The 23,266-nt window shown below is 47.6% G+C and overlaps 16 non-coding genes across 16 annotated transcripts; all 16 read right to left on the reverse strand.

Annotated features, from left to right (window-relative positions):
• Window positions 1-693: 693 nt before the first annotated feature.
• LOC142729417 (U2 spliceosomal RNA) lies at window positions 694-884 on the reverse strand. The gene has a single exon (XR_012878233.1). It is a non-coding gene; the product is annotated as a U2 spliceosomal RNA (small nuclear RNA).
• Window positions 885-2,180: 1,296 nt separating this feature from the next.
• Window positions 2,181-2,371, reverse strand: LOC142729418 (U2 spliceosomal RNA). Its single transcript, XR_012878234.1, has one exon. It is a non-coding gene; the product is annotated as a U2 spliceosomal RNA (small nuclear RNA).
• A 1,288-nt stretch (window positions 2,372-3,659) lies between these two features.
• Window positions 3,660-3,850, reverse strand: LOC142729419 (U2 spliceosomal RNA). Its single transcript, XR_012878235.1, has one exon. It is a non-coding gene; the product is annotated as a U2 spliceosomal RNA (small nuclear RNA).
• Window positions 3,851-5,150: 1,300 nt separating this feature from the next.
• On the reverse strand, window positions 5,151-5,341 carry LOC142729525 (U2 spliceosomal RNA). The gene has a single exon (XR_012878331.1). It is a non-coding gene; the product is annotated as a U2 spliceosomal RNA (small nuclear RNA).
• Window positions 5,342-6,629: 1,288 nt separating this feature from the next.
• On the reverse strand, window positions 6,630-6,820 carry LOC142729527 (U2 spliceosomal RNA). The gene has a single exon (XR_012878333.1). It is a non-coding gene; the product is annotated as a U2 spliceosomal RNA (small nuclear RNA).
• Window positions 6,821-8,100: 1,280 nt separating this feature from the next.
• Window positions 8,101-8,291, reverse strand: LOC142729421 (U2 spliceosomal RNA). The gene has a single exon (XR_012878236.1). It is a non-coding gene; the product is annotated as a U2 spliceosomal RNA (small nuclear RNA).
• Window positions 8,292-9,579: 1,288 nt separating this feature from the next.
• Window positions 9,580-9,770, reverse strand: LOC142729422 (U2 spliceosomal RNA). Its single transcript, XR_012878237.1, has one exon. It is a non-coding gene; the product is annotated as a U2 spliceosomal RNA (small nuclear RNA).
• Window positions 9,771-11,062: 1,292 nt separating this feature from the next.
• LOC142729424 (U2 spliceosomal RNA) lies at window positions 11,063-11,253 on the reverse strand. The gene has a single exon (XR_012878239.1). It is a non-coding gene; the product is annotated as a U2 spliceosomal RNA (small nuclear RNA).
• A 1,293-nt stretch (window positions 11,254-12,546) lies between these two features.
• Window positions 12,547-12,737, reverse strand: LOC142729425 (U2 spliceosomal RNA). The gene has a single exon (XR_012878240.1). It is a non-coding gene; the product is annotated as a U2 spliceosomal RNA (small nuclear RNA).
• A 1,312-nt stretch (window positions 12,738-14,049) lies between these two features.
• LOC142729426 (U2 spliceosomal RNA) lies at window positions 14,050-14,240 on the reverse strand. Its single transcript, XR_012878241.1, has one exon. It is a non-coding gene; the product is annotated as a U2 spliceosomal RNA (small nuclear RNA).
• Window positions 14,241-15,532: 1,292 nt separating this feature from the next.
• LOC142729505 (U2 spliceosomal RNA) lies at window positions 15,533-15,723 on the reverse strand. The gene has a single exon (XR_012878313.1). It is a non-coding gene; the product is annotated as a U2 spliceosomal RNA (small nuclear RNA).
• Window positions 15,724-17,015: 1,292 nt separating this feature from the next.
• On the reverse strand, window positions 17,016-17,206 carry LOC142729427 (U2 spliceosomal RNA). The gene has a single exon (XR_012878242.1). It is a non-coding gene; the product is annotated as a U2 spliceosomal RNA (small nuclear RNA).
• A 1,300-nt stretch (window positions 17,207-18,506) lies between these two features.
• On the reverse strand, window positions 18,507-18,697 carry LOC142729428 (U2 spliceosomal RNA). Its single transcript, XR_012878243.1, has one exon. It is a non-coding gene; the product is annotated as a U2 spliceosomal RNA (small nuclear RNA).
• Window positions 18,698-19,989: 1,292 nt separating this feature from the next.
• LOC142729429 (U2 spliceosomal RNA) lies at window positions 19,990-20,180 on the reverse strand. The gene has a single exon (XR_012878244.1). It is a non-coding gene; the product is annotated as a U2 spliceosomal RNA (small nuclear RNA).
• Window positions 20,181-21,456: 1,276 nt separating this feature from the next.
• On the reverse strand, window positions 21,457-21,647 carry LOC142729430 (U2 spliceosomal RNA). The gene has a single exon (XR_012878245.1). It is a non-coding gene; the product is annotated as a U2 spliceosomal RNA (small nuclear RNA).
• Window positions 21,648-22,935: 1,288 nt separating this feature from the next.
• LOC142729432 (U2 spliceosomal RNA) lies at window positions 22,936-23,126 on the reverse strand. The gene has a single exon (XR_012878246.1). It is a non-coding gene; the product is annotated as a U2 spliceosomal RNA (small nuclear RNA).
• Window positions 23,127-23,266: the final 140 nt, after the last annotated feature.

Consider the following 23,266-nt stretch of genomic DNA (forward strand, 5'->3'; position numbering starts at 1 on the left):
AGGAGGCCACAAGAGGGAGACAAGGGACTGCAAAATGGAAAATAGGCATCCACCAACTTTACAGACAACTTCTCCTTGCTCCTACAACCTCCATCCTTGCACAGTTTGTTATTCTTCTAGGTAACATAGTAACAAATCCAAATTGCTGCTCTCTTTGTAGGCAAGCAAGGCTTTGTTGCAACTGCAATTCTTACTTCTTCTTGAAATGTAGGGACGACAGTACATTCCATCACATCCATCTAGTGTACACAGGTAGGTCCATTGTGGCGGGCAGGCGAGCGGGCGGGCTGCTTTATTGGCTGTTTGCTGTTCCCCTACTCCACTCCACTATTTGACTGTTGTGCTGCATCAATCAATCAATCAATCAATCAATCAATCAATCAATCAATCAATCAGTGGCTGGCTCAGGTGCAGCTCTTTAACTTACCTAAAAGGGAGGGCGGAGAGAAGACAAGGAAGATGAATGAGGTGTTCCAATGTGAAATGCCGGAAACACAGAAACACAGACGACACACAACAAGAGGTGGCAATCTATTCATTAATTGCATTTAATCAATGAGCTCATTATCACTCATGCATTGTCCAACAGGTGTTGAAATAATGGGATTAAAAGGGGAGATCCCTTCAGAAAGACAGAAACAATAGCAAAGACAAAAAACACTTTTGGAATCTGCTTTTAGTCAACACATAAGGAAAGGGTGCACCGGTCCTGGAAATACTGCAATACCAGGTCAATGCGTGGAGTGGACAGAGCAAGCTCTATTTCCATCTCCCTGTTCTAAAAATCCATTTAATATATGGTCCCCAGATAGGGGACGTATCAGATATTAAACTGATAAGAACAGATACTACACTTGATCTTAGCCAAAAGGCCGAGAAGCGATAACCCGAACGGGCCGCGCGTTGCCCGAGCCTGCCCGATACTGCTGTTCAGCCCTTGCAGCGATTCAGCCTACTTCTAGGCAATTCCATGGGGCCCTGCAGGCTCACACACTCACAGCTACACAGGAGGTGAATAAAGGCCGGAGAGGAAGCCAGACAGGATTTGCTTCTTTTGCTTGCACCACAATGCAGTGCTGAAAGAGGAGGAATCTACATAAAAACGCCTTCCTGGCAACGCCCAAATGCCCTGCTGCCATGCAGATAAACACTGGCAGCGGCAGCAAGTGCATGCCCACAGCCACCCCTTGTTCCTTCACACCTTGTATCAGCTGTAATCCAGTCCAGTCCAGTGCTGCCTGCTGAGCAGCACTGACCAACACTGCCTGGGCCCAGGCTTTTATCTCTGAGGCCCCATTATGATGTCAGAAAGCTGGCTCTGGAATCCTGAGGGCTCCACTATGACACGTGCAAAGTTCCGTCTGAACTTTATATAAGACGGTGAGGCTCAGTCAGTCACTCAGTGTTGCCTGAGAGGGCAACACTGCAACAGCCGGCCGCCAGGCTGTCTTTTTTTTGCACAGCTAGTTGCCTCCAGGAGGCCACAAGAGGGAGACAAGGGACTGCAAAATGGAAAATAGGCATCCACCAACTTTACAGACAACTTCTCCTTGCTCCTACAACCTCCATCCTTGCACAGTTTGTTATTCTTCTAGGTAACATAGTAACAAATCCAAATTGCTGCTCTCTTTGTAGGCAAGCAAGGCTTTGTTGCAACTGCAATTCTTACTTCTTCTTGAAATGTAGGGACGACAGTACATTCCATCACATCCATCTAGTGTACACAGGTAGGTCCATTGTGGCGGGCAGGCGAGCGGGCGGGCTGCTTTATTGGCTGTTTGCTGTTCCCCTACTCCACTCCACTATTTGACTGTTGTGCTGCATCAATCAATCAATCAATCAATCAATCAATCAATCAATCAATCAATCAATCAATCAATCAGTGGCTGGCTCAGGTGCAGCTCTTTAACTTACCTAAAAGGGAGGGCGGAGAGAAGACAAGGAAGGTGAATGAGGTGTTCCAATGTGAAATGCCGGAAACACAGAAACACAGACGACACACAACAAGAGGTGGCAATCTATTCATTAATTGCATTTAATCAATGAGCTCATTATCACTCATGCATTGTCCAACAGGTGTTGAAATAATGGGATTAAAAGGGGAGATCCCTTCAGAAAGACAGAAACAATAGCAAAGACAAAAAACACTTTTGGAATCTGCTTTTAGTCAACACATAAGGAAAGGGTGCACCGGTCCTGGAAATACTGCAATACCAGGTCAATGCGTGGAGTGGACAGAGCAAGCTCTATTTCCATCTCCCTGTTCTAAAAATCCATTTAATATATGGTCCCCAGATAGGGGACGTATCAGATATTAAACTGATAAGAACAGATACTACACTTGATCTTAGCCAAAAGGCCGAGAAGCGATAACCCGAACGGGCCGCGCGTTGCCCGAGCCTGCCCGATACTGCTGTTCAGCCCTTGCAGCGATTCAGCCTACTTCTAGGCAATTCCATGGGGCCCTGCAGGCTCACACACTCACAGCTACACGGGAGGTGAATAAAGGCCGGAGAGGAAGCCAGACAGGATTTGCTTCTTTTGCTTGCACCACAATGCAGTGCTGAAAGAGGAGGAATCTACATAAAAACGCCTTCCTGGCAACGCCCAAATGCCCTGCTGCCATGCAGATAAACACTGGCAGCGGCAGCAAGTGCATGCCCACAGCCACCCCTTGTTCCTTCACACCTTGTATCAGCTGTAATCCAGTCCAGTCCAGTGCTGCCTGCTGAGCAGCACTGACCAACACTGCCTGGGCCCAGGCTTTTATCTCTGAGGCCCCATTATGATGTCAGAAAGCTGGCTCTGGAATCCTGAGGGCTCCACTATGACACGTGCAAAGTTCCGTCTGAACTTTATATAAGACGGTGAGGCTCAGTCAGTCACTCAGTGTTGCCTGAGAGGGCAACACTGCAACAGCCGGCCGCCAGGCTGTCTTTTTTTTGCACAGCTAGTTGCCTCCAGGAGGCCACAAGAGGGAGACAAGGGACTGCAAAATGGAAAATAGGCATCCACCAACTTTACAGACAACTTCTCCTTGCTCCTACAACCTCCATCCTTGCACAGTTTGTTATTCTTCTAGGTAACATAGTAACAAATCCAAATTGCTGCTCTCTTTGTAGGCAAGCAAGGCTTTGTTGCAACTGCAATTCTTACTTCTTCTTGAAATGTAGGGACGACAGTACATTCCATCACATCCATCTAGTGTACACAGGTAGGTCCATTGTGGCGGGCAGGCGAGCGGGCGGGCTGCTTTATTGGCTGTTTGCTGTTCCCCTACTCCACTCCACTATTTGACTGTTGTGCTGCATCAATCAATCAATCAATCAATCAATCAATCAATCAATCAATCAATCAATCAGTGGCTGGCTCAGGTGCAGCTCTTTAACTTACCTAAAAGGGAGGGCGGAGAGAAGACAAGGAAGGTGAATGAGGTGTTCCAATGTGAAATGCCGGAAACACAGAAACACAGACGACACACAACAAGAGGTGGCAATCTATTCATTAATTGCATTTAATCAATGAGCTCATTATCACTCATGCATTGTCCAACAGGTGTTGAAATAATGGGATTAAAAGGGGAGATCCCTTCAGAAAGACAGAAACAATAGCAAAGACAAAAAACACTTTTGGAATCTGCTTTTAGTCAACACATAAGGAAAGGGTGCACCGGTCCTGGAAATACTGCAATACCAGGTCAATGCGTGGAGTGGACAGAGCAAGCTCTATTTCCATCTCCCTGTTCTAAAAATCCATTTAATATATGGTCCCCAGATAGGGGACGTATCAGATATTAAACTGATAAGAACAGATACTACACTTGATCTTAGCCAAAAGGCCGAGAAGCGATAACCCGAACGGGCCGCGCGTTGCCCGAGCCTGCCCGATACTGCTGTTCAGCCCTTGCAGCGATTCAGCCTACTTCTAGGCAATTCCATGGGGCCCTGCAGGCTCACACACTCACAGCTACACGGGAGGTGAATAAAGGCCGGAGAGGAAGCCAGACAGGATTTGCTTCTTTTGCTTGCACCACAATGCAGTGCTGAAAGAGGAGGAATCTACATAAAAACGCCTTCCTGGCAACGCCCAAATGCCCTGCTGCCATGCAGATAAACACTGGCAGCGGCAGCAAGTGCATGCCCACAGCCACCCCTTGTTCCTTCACACCTTGTATCAGCTGTAATCCAGTCCAGTCCAGTGCTGCCTGCTGAGCAGCACTGACCAACACTGCCTGGGCCCAGGCTTTTATCTCTGAGGCCCCATTATGATGTCAGAAAGCTGGCTCTGGAATCCTGAGGGCTCCACTATGACACGTGCAAAGTTCCGTCTGAACTTTATATAAGACGGTGAGGCTCAGTCAGTCACTCAGTGTTGCCTGAGAGGGCAACACTGCAACAGCCGGCCGCCAGGCTGTCTTTTTTTTGCACAGCTAGTTGCCTCCAGGAGGCCACAAGAGGGAGACGAGGGACTGCAAAATGGAAAATAGGCATCCACCAACTTTACAGACAACTTCTCCTTGCTCCTACAACCTCCATCCTTGCACAGTTTGTTATTCTTCTAGGTAACATAGTAACAAATCCAAATTGCTGCTCTCTTTGTAGGCAAGCAAGGCTTTGTTGCAACTGCAATTCTTACTTCTTCTTGAAATGTAGGGACGACAGTACATTCCATCACATCCATCTAGTGTACACAGGTAGGTCCATTGTGGCGGGCAGGCGAGCGGGCGGGCTGCTTTATTGGCTGTTTGCTGTTCCCCTACTCCACTCCACTATTTGACTGTTGTGCTGCATCAATCAATCAATCAATCAATCAATCAATCAATCAATCAATCAATCAATCAATCAATCAATCAGTGGCTGGCTCAGGTGCAGCTCTTTAACTTACCTAAAAGGGAGGGCGGAGAGAAGACAAGGAAGGTGAATGAGGTGTTCCAATGTGAAATGCCGGAAACACAGAAACACAGACGACACACAACAAGAGGTGGCAATCTATTCATTAATTGCATTTAATCAATGAGCTCATTATCACTCATGCATTGTCCAACAGGTGTTGAAATAATGGGATTAAAAGGGGAGATCCCTTCAGAAAGACAGAAACAATAGCAAAGACAAAAAACACTTTTGGAATCTGCTTTTAGTCAACACATAAGGAAAGGGTGCACCGGTCCTTGAAATACTGCAATACCAGGTCAATGCGTGGAGTGGACAGAGCAAGCTCTATTTCCATCTCCCTGTTCTAAAAATCCATTTAATATATGGTCCCCAGATAGGGGACGTATCAGATATTAAACTGATAAGAACAGATACTACACTTGATCTTAGCCAAAAGGCCGAGAAGCGATAACCCGAACGGGCCGCGCGTTGCCCGAGCCTGCCCGATACTGCTGTTCAGCCCTTGCAGCGATTCAGCCTACTTCTAGGCAATTCCATGGGGCCCTGCAGGCTCACACACTCACAGCTACACGGGAGGTGAATAAAGGCCGGAGAGGAAGCCAGACAGGATTTGCTTCTTTTGCTTGCACCACAATGCAGTGCTGAAAGAGGAGGAATCTACATAAAAACGCCTTCCTGGCAACGCCCAAATGCCCTGCTGCCATGCAGATAAACACTGGCAGCGGCAGCAAGTGCATGCCCACAGCCACCCCTTGTTCCTTCACACCTTGTATCAGCTGTAATCCAGTCCAGTCCAGTGCTGCCTGCTGAGCAGCACTGACCAACACTGCCTGGGCCCAGGCTTTTATCTCTGAGGCCCCATTATGATGTCAGAAAGCTGGCTCTGGAATCCTGAGGGCTCCACTATGACACGTGCAAAGTTCCGTCTGAACTTTATATAAGACGGTGAGGCTCAGTCAGTCACTCAGTGTTGCCTGAGAGGGCAACACTGCAACAGCCGGCCGCCAGGCTGTCTTTTTTTTGCACAGCTAGTTGCCTCCAGGAGGCCACAAGAGGGAGACAAGGGACTGCAAAATGGAAAATAGGCATCCACCAACTTTACAGACAACTTCTCCTTGCTCCTACAACCTCCATCCTTGCACAGTTTGTTATTCTTCTAGGTAACATAGTAACAAATCCAAATTGCTGCTCTCTTTGTAGGCAAGCAAGGCTTTGTTGCAACTGCAATTCTTACTTCTTCTTGAAATGTAGGGACGACAGTACATTCCATCACATCCATCTAGTGTACACAGGTAGGTCCATTGTGGCGGGCAGGCGAGCGGGCGGGCTGCTTTATTGGCTGTTTGCTGTTCCCCTACTCCACTCCACTATTTGACTGTTGTGCTGCATCAATCAATCAATCAATCAATCAATCAATCAATCAATCAATCAATCAATCAGTGGCTGGCTCAGGTGCAGCTCTTTAACTTACCTAAAAGGGAGGGCGGAGAGAAGACAAGGAAGGTGAATGAGGTGTTCCAATGTGAAATGCCGGAAACACAGAAACACAGACGACACACAACAAGAGGTGGCAATCTATTCATTAATTGCATTTAATCAATGAGCTCATTATCACTCATGCATTGTCCAACAGGTGTTGAAATAATGGGATTAAAAGGGGAGATCCCTTCAGAAAGACAGAAACAATAGCAAAGACAAAAAACACTTTTGGAATCTGCTTTTAGTCAACACATAAGGAAAGGGTGCACCGGTCCTTGAAATACTGCAATACCAGGTCAATGCGTGGAGTGGACAGAGCAAGCTCTATTTCCATCTCCCTGTTCTAAAAATCCATTTAATATATGGTCCCCAGATAGGGGACGTATCAGATATTAAACTGATAAGAACAGATACTACACTTGATCTTAGCCAAAAGGCCGAGAAGCGATAACCCGAACGGGCCGCGCGTTGCCCGAGCCTGCCCGATACTGCTGTTCAGCCCTTGCAGCGATTCAGCCTACTTCTAGGCAATTCCATGGGGCCCTGCAGGCTCACACACTCACAGCTACACGGGAGGTGAATAAAGGCCGGAGAGGAAGCCAGACAGGATTTGCTTCTTTTGCTTGCACCACAATGCAGTGCTGAAAGAGGAGGAATCTACATAAAAACGCCTTCCTGGCAACGCCCAAATGCCCTGCTGCCATGCAGATAAACACTGGCAGCGGCAGCAAGTGCATGCCCACAGCCACCCCTTGTTCCTTCACACCTTGTATCAGCTGTAATCCAGTCCAGTCCAGTGCTGCCTGCTGAGCAGCACTGACCAACACTGCCTGGGCCCAGGCTTTTATCTCTGAGGCCCCATTATGATGTCAGAAAGCTGGCTCTGGAATCCTGAGGGCTCCACTATGACACGTGCAAAGTTCCGTCTGAACTTTATATAAGACGGTGAGGCTCAGTCAGTCACTCAGTGTTGCCTGAGAGGGCAACACTGCAACAGCCGGCCGCCAGGCTGTCTTTTTTTTGCACAGCTAGTTGCCTCCAGGAGGCCACAAGAGGGAGACAAGGGACTGCAAAATGGAAAATAGGCATCCACCAACTTTACAGACAACTTCTCCTTGCTCCTACAACCTCCATCCTTGCACAGTTTGTTATTCTTCTAGGTAACATAGTAACAAATCCAAATTGCTGCTCTCTTTGTAGGCAAGCAAGGCTTTGTTGCAACTGCAATTCTTACTTCTTCTTGAAATGTAGGGACGACAGTACATTCCATCACATCCATCTAGTGTACACAGGTAGGTCCATTGTGGCGGGCAGGCGAGCGGGCGGGCTGCTTTATTGGCTGTTTGCTGTTCCCCTACTCCACTCCACTATTTGACTGTTGTGCTGCATCAATCAATCAATCAATCAATCAATCAATCAATCAATCAATCAGTGGCTGGCTCAGGTGCAGCTCTTTAACTTACCTAAAAGGGAGGGCGGAGAGAAGACAAGGAAGGTGAATGAGGTGTTCCAATGTGAAATGCCGGAAACACAGAAACACAGACGACACACAACAAGAGGTGGCAATCTATTCATTAATTGCATTTAATCAATGAGCTCATTATCACTCATGCATTGTCCAACAGGTGTTGAAATAATGGGATTAAAAGGGGAGATCCCTTCAGAAAGACAGAAACAATAGCAAAGACAAAAAACACTTTTGGAATCTGCTTTTAGTCAACACATAAGGAAAGGGTGCACCGGTCCTGGAAATACTGCAATACCAGGTCAATGCGTGGAGTGGACAGAGCAAGCTCTATTTCCATCTCCCTGTTCTAAAAATCCATTTAATATATGGTCCCCAGATAGGGGACGTATCAGATATTAAACTGATAAGAACAGATACTACACTTGATCTTAGCCAAAAGGCCGAGAAGCGATAACCCGAACGGGCCGCGCGTTGCCCGAGCCTGCCCGATACTGCTGTTCAGCCCTTGCAGCGATTCAGCCTACTTCTAGGCAATTCCATGGGGCCCTGCAGGCTCACACACTCACAGCTACACGGGAGGTGAATAAAGGCCGGAGAGGAAGCCAGACAGGATTTGCTTCTTTTGCTTGCACCACAATGCAGTGCTGAAAGAGGAGGAATCTACATAAAAACGCCTTCCTGGCAACGCCCAAATGCCCTGCTGCCATGCAGATAAACACTGGCAGCGGCAGCAAGTGCATGCCCACAGCCACCCCTTGTTCCTTCACACCTTGTATCAGCTGTAATCCAGTCCAGTCCAGTGCTGCCTGCTGAGCAGCACTGACCAACACTGCCTGGGCCCAGGCTTTTATCTCTGAGGCCCCATTATGATGTCAGAAAGCTGGCTCTGGAATCCTGAGGGCTCCACTATGACACGTGCAAAGTTCCGTCTGAACTTTATATAAGACGGTGAGGCTCAGTCAGTCACTCAGTGTTGCCTGAGAGGGCAACACTGCAACAGCCGGCCGCCAGGCTGTCTTTTTTTTGCACAGCTAGTTGCCTCCAGGAGGCCACAAGAGGGAGACAAGGGACTGCAAAATGGAAAATAGGCATCCACCAACTTTACAGACAACTTCTCCTTGCTCCTACAACCTCCATCCTTGCACAGTTTGTTATTCTTCTAGGTAACATAGTAACAAATCCAAATTGCTGCTCTCTTTGTAGGCAAGCAAGGCTTTGTTGCAACTGCAATTCTTACTTCTTCTTGAAATGTAGGGACGACAGTACATTCCATCACATCCATCTAGTGTACACAGGTAGGTCCATTGTGGCGGGCAGGCGAGCGGGCGGGCTGCTTTATTGGCTGTTTGCTGTTCCCCTACTCCACTCCACTATTTGACTGTTGTGCTGCATCAATCAATCAATCAATCAATCAATCAATCAATCAATCAATCAATCAATCAGTGGCTGGCTCAGGTGCAGCTCTTTAACTTACCTAAAAGGGAGGGCGGAGAGAAGACAAGGAAGGTGAATGAGGTGTTCCAATGTGAAATGCCGGAAACACAGAAACACAGACGACACACAACAAGAGGTGGCAATCTATTCATTAATTGCATTTAATCAATGAGCTCATTATCACTCATGCATTGTCCAACAGGTGTTGAAATAATGGGATTAAAAGGGGAGATCCCTTCAGAAAGACAGAAACAATAGCAAAGACAAAAAACACTTTTGGAATCTGCTTTTAGTCAACACATAAGGAAAGGGTGCACCGGTCCTGGAAATACTGCAATACCAGGTCAATGCGTGGAGTGGACAGAGCAAGCTCTATTTCCATCTCCCTGTTCTAAAAATCCATTTAATATATGGTCCCCAGATAGGGGACGTATCAGATATTAAACTGATAAGAACAGATACTACACTTGATCTTAGCCAAAAGGCCGAGAAGCGATAACCCGAACGGGCCGCGCGTTGCCCGAGCCTGCCCGATACTGCTGTTCAGCCCTTGCAGCGATTCAGCCTACTTCTAGGCAATTCCATGGGGCCCTGCAGGCTCACACACTCACAGCTACACGGGAGGTGAATAAAGGCCGGAGAGGAAGCCAGACAGGATTTGCTTCTTTTGCTTGCACCACAATGCAGTGCTGAAAGAGGAGGAATCTACATAAAAACGCCTTCCTGGCAACGCCCAAATGCCCTGCTGCCATGCAGATAAACACTGGCAGCGGCAGCAAGTGCATGCCCACAGCCACCCCTTGTTCCTTCACACCTTGTATCAGCTGTAATCCAGTCCAGTCCAGTGCTGCCTGCTGAGCAGCACTGACCAACACTGCCTGGGCCCAGGCTTTTATCTCTGAGGCCCCATTATGATGTCAGAAAGCTGGCTCTGGAATCCTGAGGGCTCCACTATGACACGTGCAAAGTTCCGTCTGAACTTTATATAAGACGGTGAGGCTCAGTCAGTCACTCAGTGTTGCCTGAGAGGGCAACACTGCAACAGCCGGCCGCCAGGCTGTCTTTTTTTTGCACAGCTAGTTGCCTCCAGGAGGCCACAAGAGGGAGACAAGGGACTGCAAAATGGAAAATAGGCATCCACCAACTTTACAGACAACTTCTCCTTGCTCCTACAACCTCCATCCTTGCACAGTTTGTTATTCTTCTAGGTAACATAGTAACAAATCCAAATTGCTGCTCTCTTTGTAGGCAAGCAAGGCTTTGTTTCAACTGCAATTCTTACTTCTTCTTGAAATGTAGGGACGACAGTACATTCCATCACATCCATCTAGTGTACACAGGTAGGTCCATTGTGGCGGGCAGGCGAGCGGGCGGGCTGCTTTATTGGCTGTTTGCTGTTCCCCTACTCCACTCCACTATTTGACTGTTGTGCTGCATCAATCAATCAATCAATCAATCAATCAATCAATCAATCAATCAATCAATCAATCAGTGGCTGGCTCAGGTGCAGCTCTTTAACTTACCTAAAAGGGAGGGCGGAGAGAAGACAAGGAAGGTGAATGAGGTGTTCCAATGTGAAATGCCGGAAACACAGAAACACAGACGACACACAACAAGAGGTGGCAATCTATTCATTAATTGCATTTAATCAATGAGCTCATTATCACTCATGCATTGTCCAACAGGTGTTGAAATAATGGGATTAAAAGGGGAGATCCCTTCAGAAAGACAGAAACAATAGCAAAGACAAAAAACACTTTTGGAATCTGCTTTTAGTCAACACATAAGGAAAGGGTGCACCGGTCCTGGAAATACTGCAATACCAGGTCAATGCGTGGAGTGGACAGAGCAAGCTCTATTTCCATCTCCCTGTTCTAAAAATCCATTTAATATATGGTCCCCAGATAGGGGACGTATCAGATATTAAACTGATAAGAACAGATACTACACTTGATCTTAGCCAAAAGGCCGAGAAGCGATAACCCGAACGGGCCGCGCGTTGCCCGAGCCTGCCCGATACTGCTGTTCAGCCCTTGCAGCGATTCAGCCTACTTCTAGGCAATTCCATGGGGCCCTGCAGGCTCACACACTCACAGCTACACGGGAGGTGAATAAAGGCCGGAGAGGAAGCCAGACAGGATTTGCTTCTTTTGCTTGCACCACAATGCAGTGCTGAAAGAGGAGGAATCTACATAAAAACGCCTTCCTGGCAACGCCCAAATGCCCTGCTGCCATGCAGATAAACACTGGCAGCGGCAGCAAGTGCATGCCCACAGCCACCCCTTGTTCCTTCACACCTTGTATCAGCTGTAATCCAGTCCAGTCCAGTGCTGCCTGCTGAGCAGCACTGACCAACACTGCCTGGGCCCAGGCTTTTATCTCTGAGGCCCCATTATGATGTCAGAAAGCTGGCTCTGGAATCCTGAGGGCTCCACTATGACACGTGCAAAGTTCCGTCTGAACTTTATATAAGACGGTGAGGCTCAGTCAGTCACTCAGTGTTGCCTGAGAGGGCAACACTGCAACAGCCGGCCGCCAGGCTGTCTTTTTTTTGCACAGCTAGTTGCCTCCAGGAGGCCACAAGAGGGAGACAAGGGACTGCAAAATGGAAAATAGGCATCCACCAACTTTACAGACAACTTCTCCTTGCTCCTACAACCTCCATCCTTGCACAGTTTGTTATTCTTCTAGGTAACATAGTAACAAATCCAAATTGCTGCTCTCTTTGTAGGCAAGCAAGGCTTTGTTGCAACTGCAATTCTTACTTCTTCTTGAAATGTAGGGACGACAGTACATTCCATCACATCCATCTAGTGTACACAGGTAGGTCCATTGTGGCGGGCAGGCGAGCGGGCGGGCTGCTTTATTGGCTGTTTGCTGTTCCCCTACTCCACTCCACTATTTGACTGTTGTGCTGCATCAATCAATCAATCAATCAATCAATCAATCAATCAATCAATCAATCAATCAATCAAGTGGCTGGCTCAGGTGCAGCTCTTTAACTTACCTAAAAGGGAGGGCGGAGAGAAGACAAGGAAGGTGAATGAGGTGTTCCAATGTGAAATGCCGGAAACACAGAAACACAGACGACACACAACAAGAGGTGGCAATCTATTCATTAATTGCATTTAATCAATGAGCTCATTATCACTCATGCATTGTCCAACAGGTGTTGAAATAATGGGATTAAAAGGGGAGATCCCTTCAGAAAGACAGAAACAATAGCAAAGACAAAAAACACTTTTGGAATCTGCTTTTAGTCAACACATAAGGAAAGGGTGCACCGGTCCTGGAAATACTGCAATACCAGGTCAATGCGTGGAGTGGACAGAGCAAGCTCTATTTCCATCTCCCTGTTCTAAAAATCCATTTAATATATGGTCCCCAGATAGGGGACGTATCAGATATTAAACTGATAAGAACAGATACTACACTTGATCTTAGCCAAAAGGCCGAGAAGCGATAACCCGAACGGGCCGCGCGTTGCCCGAGCCTGCCCGATACTGCTGTTCAGCCCTTGCAGCGATTCAGCCTACTTCTAGGCAATTCCATGGGGCCCTGCAGGCTCACACACTCACAGCTACACGGGAGGTGAATAAAGGCCGGAGAGGAAGCCAGACAGGATTTGCTTCTTTTGCTTGCACCACAATGCAGTGCTGAAAGAGGAGGAATCTACATAAAAACGCCTTCCTGGCAACGCCCAAATGCCCTGCTGCCATGCAGATAAACACTGGCAGCGGCAGCAAGTGCATGCCCACAGCCACCCCTTGTTCCTTCACACCTTGTATCAGCTGTAATCCAGTCCAGTCCAGTGCTGCCTGCTGAGCAGCACTGACCAACACTGCCTGGGCCCAGGCTTTTATCTCTGAGGCCCCATTATGATGTCAGAAAGCTGGCTCTGGAATCCTGAGGGCTCCACTATGACACGTGCAAAGTTCCGTCTGAACTTTATATAAGACGGTGAGGCTCAGTCAGTCACTCAGTGTTGCCTGAGAGGGCAACACTGCAACAGCCGGCCGCCAGGCTGTCTTTTTTTTGCACAGCTAGTTGCCTCCAGGAGGCCACAAGAGGGAGACAAGGGACTGCAAAATGGAAAATAGGCATCCACCAACTTTACAGACAACTTCTCCTTGCTCCTACAACCTCCATCCTTGCACAGTTTGTTATTCTTCTAGGTAACATAGTAACAAATCCAAATTGCTGCTCTCTTTGTAGGCAAGCAAGGCTTTGTTGCAACTGCAATTCTTACTTCTTCTTGAAATGTAGGGACGACAGTACATTCCATCACATCCATCTAGTGTACACAGGTAGGTCCATTGTGGCGGGCAGGCGAGCGGGCGGGCTGCTTTATTGGCTGTTTGCTGTTCCCCTACTCCACTCCACTATTTGACTGTTGTGCTGCATCAATCAATCAATCAATCAATCAATCAATCAATCAATCAATCAATCAATCAATCAATCAATCAATCAATCAATCAGTGGCTGGCTCAGGTGCAGCTCTTTAACTTACCTAAAAGGGAGGGCGGAGAGAAGACAAGGAAGGTGAATGAGGTGTTCCAATGTGAAATGCCGGAAACACAGAAACACAGACGACACACAACAAGAGGTGGCAATCTATTCATTAATTGCATTTAATCAATGAGCTCATTATCACTCATGCATTGTCCAACAGGTGTTGAAATAATGGGATTAAAAGGGGAGATCCCTTCAGAAAGACAGAAACAATAGCAAAGACAAAAAACACTTTTGGAATCTGCTTTTAGTCAACACATAAGGAAAGGGTGCACCGGTCCTGGAAATACTGCAATACCAGGTCAATGCGTGGAGTGGACAGAGCAAGCTCTATTTCCATCTCCCTGTTCTAAAAATCCATTTAATATATGGTCCCCAGATAGGGGACGTATCAGATATTAAACTGATAAGAACAGATACTACACTTGATCTTAGCCAAAAGGCCGAGAAGCGATAACCCGAACGGGCCGCGCGTTGCCCGAGCCTGCCCGATACTGCTGTTCAGCCCTTGCAGCGATTCAGCCTACTTCTAGGCAATTCCATGGGGCCCTGCAGGCTCACACACTCACAGCTACACGGGAGGTGAATAAAGGCCGGAGAGGAAGCCAGACAGGATTTGCTTCTTTTGCTTGCACCACAATGCAGTGCTGAAAGAGGAGGAATCTACATAAAAACGCCTTCCTGGCAACGCCCAAATGCCCTGCTGCCATGCAGATAAACACTGGCAGCGGCAGCAAGTGCATGCCCACAGCCACCCCTTGTTCCTTCACACCTTGTATCAGCTGTAATCCAGTCCAGTCCAGTGCTGCCTGCTGAGCAGCACTGACCAACACTGCCTGGGCCCAGGCTTTTATCTCTGAGGCCCCATTATGATGTCAGAAAGCTGGCTCTGGAATCCTGAGGGCTCCACTATGACACGTGCAAAGTTCCGTCTGAACTTTATATAAGACGGTGAGGCTCAGTCAGTCACTCAGTGTTGCCTGAGAGGGCAACACTGCAACAGCCGGCCGCCAGGCTGTCTTTTTTTTGCACAGCTAGTTGCCTCCAGGAGGCCACAAGAGGGAGACAAGGGACTGCAAAATGGAAAATAGGCATCCACCAACTTTACAGACAACTTCTCCTTGCTCCTACAACCTCCATCCTTGCACAGTTTGTTATTCTTCTAGGTAACATAGTAACAAATCCAAATTGCTGCTCTCTTTGTAGGCAAGCAAGGCTTTGTTGCAACTGCAATTCTTACTTCTTCTTGAAATGTAGGGACGACAGTACATTCCATCACATCCATCTAGTGTACACAGGTAGGTCCATTGTGGCGGGCAGGCGAGCGGGCGGGCTGCTTTATTGGCTGTTTGCTGTTCCCCTACTCCACTCCACTATTTGACTGTTGTGCTGCATCAATCAATCAATCAATCAATCAATCAATCAATCAATCAATCAATCAATCAATCAGTGGCTGGCTCAGGTGCAGCTCTTTAACTTACCTAAAAGGGAGGGCGGAGAGAAGACAAGGAAGGTGAATGAGGTGTTCCAATGTGAAATGCCGGAAACACAGAAACACAGACGACACACAACAAGAGGTGGCAATCTATTCATTAATTGCATTTAATCAATGAGCTCATTATCACTCATGCATTGTCCAACAGGTGTTGAAATAATGGGATTAAAAGGGGAGATCCCTTCAGAAAGACAGAAACAATAGCAAAGACAAAAAACACTTTTGGAATCTGCTTTTAGTCAACACATAAGGAAAGGGTGCACCGGTCCTGGAAATACTGCAATACCAGGTCAATGCGTGGAGTGGACAGAGCAAGCTCTATTTCCATCTCCCTGTTCTAAAAATCCATTTAATATATGATCCCCAGATAGGGGACGTATCAGATATTAAACTGATAAGAACAGATACTACACTTGATCTTAGCCAAAAGGCCGAGAAGCGATAACCCGAACGGGCCGCGCGTTGCCCGAGCCTGCCCGATACTGCTGTTCAGCCCTTGCAGCGATTCAGCCTACTTCTAGGCAATTCCATGGGGCCCTGCAGGCTCACACACTCACAGCTACACGGGAGGTGAATAAAGGCCGGAGAGGAAGCCAGACAGGCTTTGCTTCTTTTGCTTGCACCACAATGCAGTGCTGAAAGAGGAGGAATCTACATAAAAACGCCTTCCTGGCAACGCCCAAATGCCCTGCTGCCATGCAGATAAACACTGGCAGCGGCAGCAAGTGCATGCCCACAGCCACCCCTTGTTCCTTCACACCTTGTATCAGCTGTAATCCAGTCCAGTCCAGTGCTGCCTGCTGAGCAGCACTGACCAACACTGCCTGGGCCCAGGCTTTTATCTCTGAGGCCCCATTATGATGTCAGAAAGCTGGCTCTGGAATCCTGAGGGCTCCACTATGACACGTGCAAAGTTCCGTCTGAACTTTATATAAGACGGTGAGGCTCAGTCAGTCACTCAGTGTTGCCTGAGAGGGCAACACTGCAACAGCCGGCCGCCAGGCTGTCTTTTTTTTGCACAGCTAGTTGCCTCCAGGAGGCCACAAGAGGGAGACAAGGGACTGCAAAATGGAAAATAGGCATCCACCAACTTTACAGACAACTTCTCCTTGCTCCTACAACCTCCATCCTTGCACAGTTTGTTATTCTTCTAGGTAACATAGTAACAAATCCAAATTGCTGCTCTCTTTGTAGGCAAGCAAGGCTTTGTTGCAACTGCAATTCTTACTTCTTCTTGAAATGTAGGGACGACAGTACATTCCATCACATCCATCTAGTGTACACAGGTAGGTCCATTGTGGCGGGCAGGCGAGCGGGCGGGCTGCTTTATTGGCTGTTTGCTGTTCCCCTACTCCACTCCACTATTTGACTGTTGTGCTGCATCAATCAATCAATCAATCAATCAATCAATCAATCAATCAATCAATCAATCAATCAGTGGCTGGCTCAGGTGCAGCTCTTTAACTTACCTAAAAGGGAGGGCGGAGAGAAGACAAGGAAGGTGAATGAGGTGTTCCAATGTGAAATGCCGGAAACACAGAAACACAGACGACACACAACAAGAGGTGGCAATCTATTCATTAATTGCATTTAATCAATGAGCTCATTATCACTCATGCATTGTCCAACAGGTGTTGAAATAATGGGATTAAAAGGGGAGATCCCTTCAGAAAGACAGAAACAATAGCAAAGACAAAAAACACTTTTGGAATCTGCTTTTAGTCAACACATAAGGAAAGGGTGCACCGGTCCTGGAAATACTGCAATACCAGGTCAATGCGTGGAGTGGACAGAGCAAGCTCTATTTCCATCTCCCTGTTCTAAAAATCCATTTAATATATGGTCCCCAGATAGGGGACGTATCAGATATTAAACTGATAAGAACAGATACTACACTTGATCTTAGCCAAAAGGCCGAGAAGCGATAACCCGAACGGGCCGCGCGTTGCCCGAGCCTGCCCGATACTGCTGTTCAGCCCTTGCAGCGATTCAGCCTACTTCTAGGCAATTCCATGGGGCCCTGCAGGCTCACACACTCACAGCTACACGGGAGGTGAATAAAGGCCGGAGAGGAAGCCAGACAGGATTTGCTTCTTTTGCTTGCACCACAATGCAGTGCTGAAAGAGGAGGAATCTACATAAAAACGCCTTCCTGGCAACGCCCAAATGCCCTGCTGCCATGCAGATAAACACTGGCAGCGGCAGCAAGTGCATGCCCACAGCCACCCCTTGTTCCTTCACACCTTGTATCAGCTGTAATCCAGTCCAGTCCAGTGCTGCCTGCTGAGCAGCACTGACCAACACTGCCTGGGCCCAGGCTTTTATCTCTGAGGCCCCATTATGATGTCAGAAAGCTGGCTCTGGAATCCTGAGGGCTCCACTATGACACGTGCAAAGTTCCGTCTGAACTTTATATAAGACGGTGAGGCTCAGTCAGTCACTCAGTGTTGCCTGAGAGGGCAACACTGCAACAGCCGGCCGCCAGGCTGTCTTTTTTTTGCACAGCTAGTTGCCTCCAGGAGGCCACAAGAGGGAGACAAGGGACTGCAAAATGGAAAATAGGCATCCACCAACTTTACAGACAACTTCTCCTTGCTCCTACAACCTCCATCCTTGCACAGTTTGTTATTCTTCTAGGTAACATAGTAACAAATCCAAATTGCTGCTCTCTTTGTAGGCAAGCAAGGCTTTGTTGCAACTGCAATTCTTACTTCTTCTTGAAATGTAGGGACGACAGTACATTCCATCACATCCATCTAGTGTACACAGGTAGGTCCATTGTGGCGGGCAGGCGAGCGGGCGGGCTGCTTTATTGGCTGTTTGCTGTTCCCCTACTCCACTCCACTATTTGACTGTTGTGCTGCATCAATCAATCAATCAATCAATCAATCAATCAATCAATCAATCAATCAATCAATCAATCAATCAGTGGCTGGCTCAGGTGCAGCTCTTTAACTTACCTAAAAGGGAGGGCGGAGAGAAGACAAGGAAGGTGAATGAGGTGTTCCAATGTGAAATGCCGGAAACACAGAAACACAGACGACACACAACAAGAGGTGGCAATCTATTCATTAATTGCATTTAATCAATGAGCTCATTATCACTCATGCATTGTCCAACAGGTGTTGAAATAATGGGATTAAAAGGGGAGATCCCTTCAGAAAGACAGAAACAATAGCAAAGACAAAAAACACTTTTGGAATCTGCTTTTAGTCAACACATAAGGAAAGGGTGCACCGGTCCTGGAAATACTGCAATACCAGGTCAATGCGTGGAGTGGACAGAGCAAGCTCTATTTCCATCTCCCTGTTCTAAAAATCCATTTAATATATGGTCCCCAGATAGGGGACGTATCAGATATTAAACTGATAAGAACAGATACTACACTTGATCTTAGCCAAAAGGCCGAGAAGCGATAACCCGAACGGGCCGCGCGTTGCCCGAGCCTGCCCGATACTGCTGTTCAGCCCTTGCAGCGATTCAGCCTACTTCTAGGCAATTCCATGGGGCCCTGCAGGCTCACACACTCACAGCTACACGGGAGGTGAATAAAGGCCGGAGAGGAAGCCAGACAGGATTTGCTTCTTTTGCTTGCACCACAATGCAGTGCTGAAAGAGGAGGAATCTACATAAAAACGCCTTCCTGGCAACGCCCAAATGCCCTGCTGCCATGCAGATAAACACTGGCAGCGGCAGCAAGTGCATGCCCACAGCCACCCCTTGTTCCTTCACACCTTGTATCAGCTGTAATCCAGTCCAGTCCAGTGCTGCCTGCTGAGCAGCACTGACCAACACTGCCTGGGCCCAGGCTTTTATCTCTGAGGCCCCATTATGATGTCAGAAAGCTGGCTCTGGAATCCTGAGGGCTCCACTATGACACGTGCAAAGTTCCGTCTGAACTTTATATAAGACGGTGAGGCTCAGTCAGTCACTCAGTGTTGCCTGAGAGGGCAACACTGCAACAGCCGGCCGCCAGGCTGTCTTTTTTTTGCACAGCTAGTTGCCTCCAGGAGGCCACAAGAGGGAGACAAGGGACTGCAAAATGGAAAATAGGCATCCACCAACTTTACAGACAACTTCTCCTTGCTCCTACAACCTCCATCCTTGCACAGTTTGTTATTCTTCTAGGTAACATAGTAACAAATCCAAATTGCTGCTCTCTTTGTAGGCAAGCAAGGCTTTGTTGCAACTGCAATTCTTACTTCTTCTTGAAATGTAGGGACGACAGTACATTCCATCACATCCATCTAGTGTACACAGGTAGGTCCATTGTGGCGGGCAGGCGAGCGGGCGGGCTGCTTTATTGGCTGTTTGCTGTTCCCCTACTCCACTCCACTATTTGACTGTTGTGCTGCATCAATCAATCAATCAATCAATCAATCAATCAATCAATCAATCAATCAATCAATCAGTGGCTGGCTCAGGTGCAGCTCTTTAACTTACCTAAAAGGGAGGGCGGAGAGAAGACAAGGAAGGTGAATGAGGTGTTCCAATGTGAAATGCCGGAAACACAGAAACACAGACGACACACAACAAGAGGTGGCAATCTATTCATTAATTGCATTTAATCAATGAGCTCATTATCACTCATGCATTGTCCAACAGGTGTTGAAATAATGGGATTAAAAGGGGAGATCCCTTCAGAAAGACAGAAACAATAGCAAAGACAAAAAACACTTTTGGAATCTGCTTTTAGTCAACACATAAGGAAAGGGTGCACCGGTCCTGGAAATACTGCAATACCAGGTCAATGCGTGGAGTGGACAGAGCAAGCTCTATTTCCATCTCCCTGTTCTAAAAATCCATTTAATATATGGTCCCCAGATAGGGGACGTATCAGATATTAAACTGATAAGAACAGATACTACACTTGATCTTAGCCAAAAGGCCGAGAAGCGATAACCCGAACGGGCCGCGCGTTGCCCGAGCCTGCCCGATACTGCTGTTCAGCCCTTGCAGCGATTCAGCCTACTTCTAGGCAATTCCATGGGGCCCTGCAGGCTCACACACTCACAGCTACACGGGAGGTGAATAAAGGCCGGAGAGGAAGCCAGACAGGATTTGCTTCTTTTGCTTGCACCACAATGCAGTGCTGAAAGAGGAGGAATCTACATAAAAACGCCTTCCTGGCAACGCCCAAATGCCCTGCTGCCATGCAGATAAACACTGGCAGCGGCAGCAAGTGCATGCCCACAGCCACCCCTTGTTCCTTCACACCTTGTATCAGCTGTAATCCAGTCCAGTCCAGTGCTGCCTGCTGAGCAGCACTGACCAACACTGCCTGGGCCCAGGCTTTTATCTCTGAGGCCCCATTATGATGTCAGAAAGCTGGCTCTGGAATCCTGAGGGCTCCACTATGACACGTGCAAAGTTCCGTCTGAACTTTATATAAGACGGTGAGGCTCAGTCAGTCACTCAGTGTTGCCTGAGAGGGCAACACTGCAACAGCCGGCCGCCAGGCTGTCTTTTTTTTGCACAGCTAGTTGCCTCCAGGAGGCCACAAGAGGGAGACAAGGGACTGCAAAATGGAAAATAGGCATCCACCAACTTTACAGACAACTTCTCCTTGCTCCTACAACCTCCATCCTTGCACAGTTTGTTATTCTTCTAGGTAACATAGTAACAAATCCAAATTGCTGCTCTCTTTGTAGGCAAGCAAGGCTTTGTTGCAACTGCAATTCTTACTTCTTCTTGAAATGTAGGGACGACAGTACATTCCATCACATCCATCTAGTGTACACAGGTAGGTCCATTGTGGCGGGCAGGCGAGCGGGCGGGCTGCTTTATTGGCTGTTTGCTGTTCCCCTACTCCACTCCACTATTTGACTGTTGTGCTGCATCAATCAATCAATCAATCAATCAATCAATCAATCAATCAGTGGCTGGCTCAGGTGCAGCTCTTTAACTTACCTAAAAGGGAGGGCGGAGAGAAGACAAGGAAGGTGAATGAGGTGTTCCAATGTGAAATGCCGGAAACACAGAAACACAGACGACACACAACAAGAGGTGGCAATCTATTCATTAATTGCATTTAATCAATGAGCTCATTATCACTCATGCATTGTCCAACAGGTGTTGAAATAATGGGATTAAAAGGGGAGATCCCTTCAGAAAGACAGAAACAATAGCAAAGACAAAAAACACTTTTGGAATCTGCTTTTAGTCAACACATAAGGAAAGGGTGCACCGGTCCTGGAAATACTGCAATACCAGGTCAATGCGTGGAGTGGACAGAGCAAGCTCTATTTCCATCTCCCTGTTCTAAAAATCCATTTAATATATGGTCCCCAGATAGGGGACGTATCAGATATTAAACTGATAAGAACAGATACTACACTTGATCTTAGCCAAAAGGCCGAGAAGCGATAACCCGAACGGGCCGCGCGTTGCCCGAGCCTGCCCGATACTGCTGTTCAGCCCTTGCAGCGATTCAGCCTACTTCTAGGCAATTCCATGGGGCCCTGCAGGCTCACACACTCACAGCTACACGGGAGGTGAATAAAGGCCGGAGAGGAAGCCAGACAGGATTTGCTTCTTTTGCTTGCACCACAATGCAGTGCTGAAAGAGGAGGAATCTACATAAAAACGCCTTCCTGGCAACGCCCAAATGCCCTGCTGCCATGCAGATAAACACTGGCAGCGGCAGCAAGTGCATGCCCACAGCCACCCCTTGTTCATTCACACCTTGTATCAGCTGTAATCCAGTCCAGTCCAGTGCTGCCTGCTGAGCAGCACTGACCAACACTGCCTGGGCCCAGGCTTTTATCTCTGAGGCCCCATTATGATGTCAGAAAGCTGGCTCTGGAATCCTGAGGGCTCCACTATGACACGTGCAAAGTTCCGTCTGAACTTTATATAAGACGGTGAGGCTCAGTCAGTCACTCAGTGTTGCCTGAGAGGGCAACACTGCAACAGCCGGCCGCCAGGCTGTCTTTTTTTTGCACAGCTAGTTGCCTCCAGGAGGCCACAAGAGGGAGACAAGGGACTGCAAAATGGAAAATAGGCATCCACCAACTTTACAGACAACTTCTCCTTGCTCCTACAACCTCCATCCTTGCACAGTTTGTTATTCTTCTAGGTAACATAGTAACAAATCCAAATTGCTGCTCTCTTTGTAGGCAAGCAAGGCTTTGTTGCAACTGCAATTCTTACTTCTTCTTGAAATGTAGGGACGACAGTACATTCCATCACATCCATCTAGTGTACACAGGTAGGTCCATTGTGGCGGGCAGGCGAGCGGGCGGGCTGCTTTATTGGCTGTTTGCTGTTCCCCTACTCCACTCCACTATTTGACTGTTGTGCTGCATCAATCAATCAATCAATCAATCAATCAATCAATCAATCAATCAATCAATCAGTGGCTGGCTCAGGTGCAGCTCTTTAACTTACCTAAAAGGGAGGGCGGAGAGAAGACAAGGAAGGTGAATGAGGTGTTCCAATGTGAAATGCCGGAAACACAGAAACACAGACGACACACAACAAGAGGTGGCAATCTATTCATTAATTGCATTTAATCAATGAGCTCATTATCACTCATGCATTGTCCAACAGGTGTTGAAATAATGGGATTAAAAGGGGAGATCCCTTCAGAAAGACAGAAACAATAGCAAAGACAAAAAACACTTTTGGAATCTGCTTTTAGTCAACACATAAGGAAAGGGTGCACCGGTCCTGGAAATACTGCAATACCAGGTCAATGCGTGGAGTGGACAGAGCAAGCTCTATTTCCATCTCCCTGTTCTAAAAATCCATTTAATATATGGTCCCCAGATAGGGGACGTATCAGATATTAAACTGATAAGAACAGATACTACACTTGATCTTAGCCAAAAGGCCGAGAAGCGATAACCCGAACGGGCCGCGCGTTGCCCGAGCCTGCCCGATACTGCTGTTCAGCCCTTGCAGCGATTCAGCCTACTTCTAGGCAATTCCATGGGGCCCTGCAGGCTCACACACTCACAGCTACACGGGAGGTGAATAAAGGCC

Source organism: Rhinoderma darwinii, unplaced genomic scaffold (genome assembly GCF_050947455.1).
Source record: "Rhinoderma darwinii isolate aRhiDar2 unplaced genomic scaffold, aRhiDar2.hap1 Scaffold_718, whole genome shotgun sequence".
NCBI classification, from domain to species: domain Eukaryota; kingdom Metazoa; phylum Chordata; class Amphibia; order Anura; family Rhinodermatidae; genus Rhinoderma; species Rhinoderma darwinii.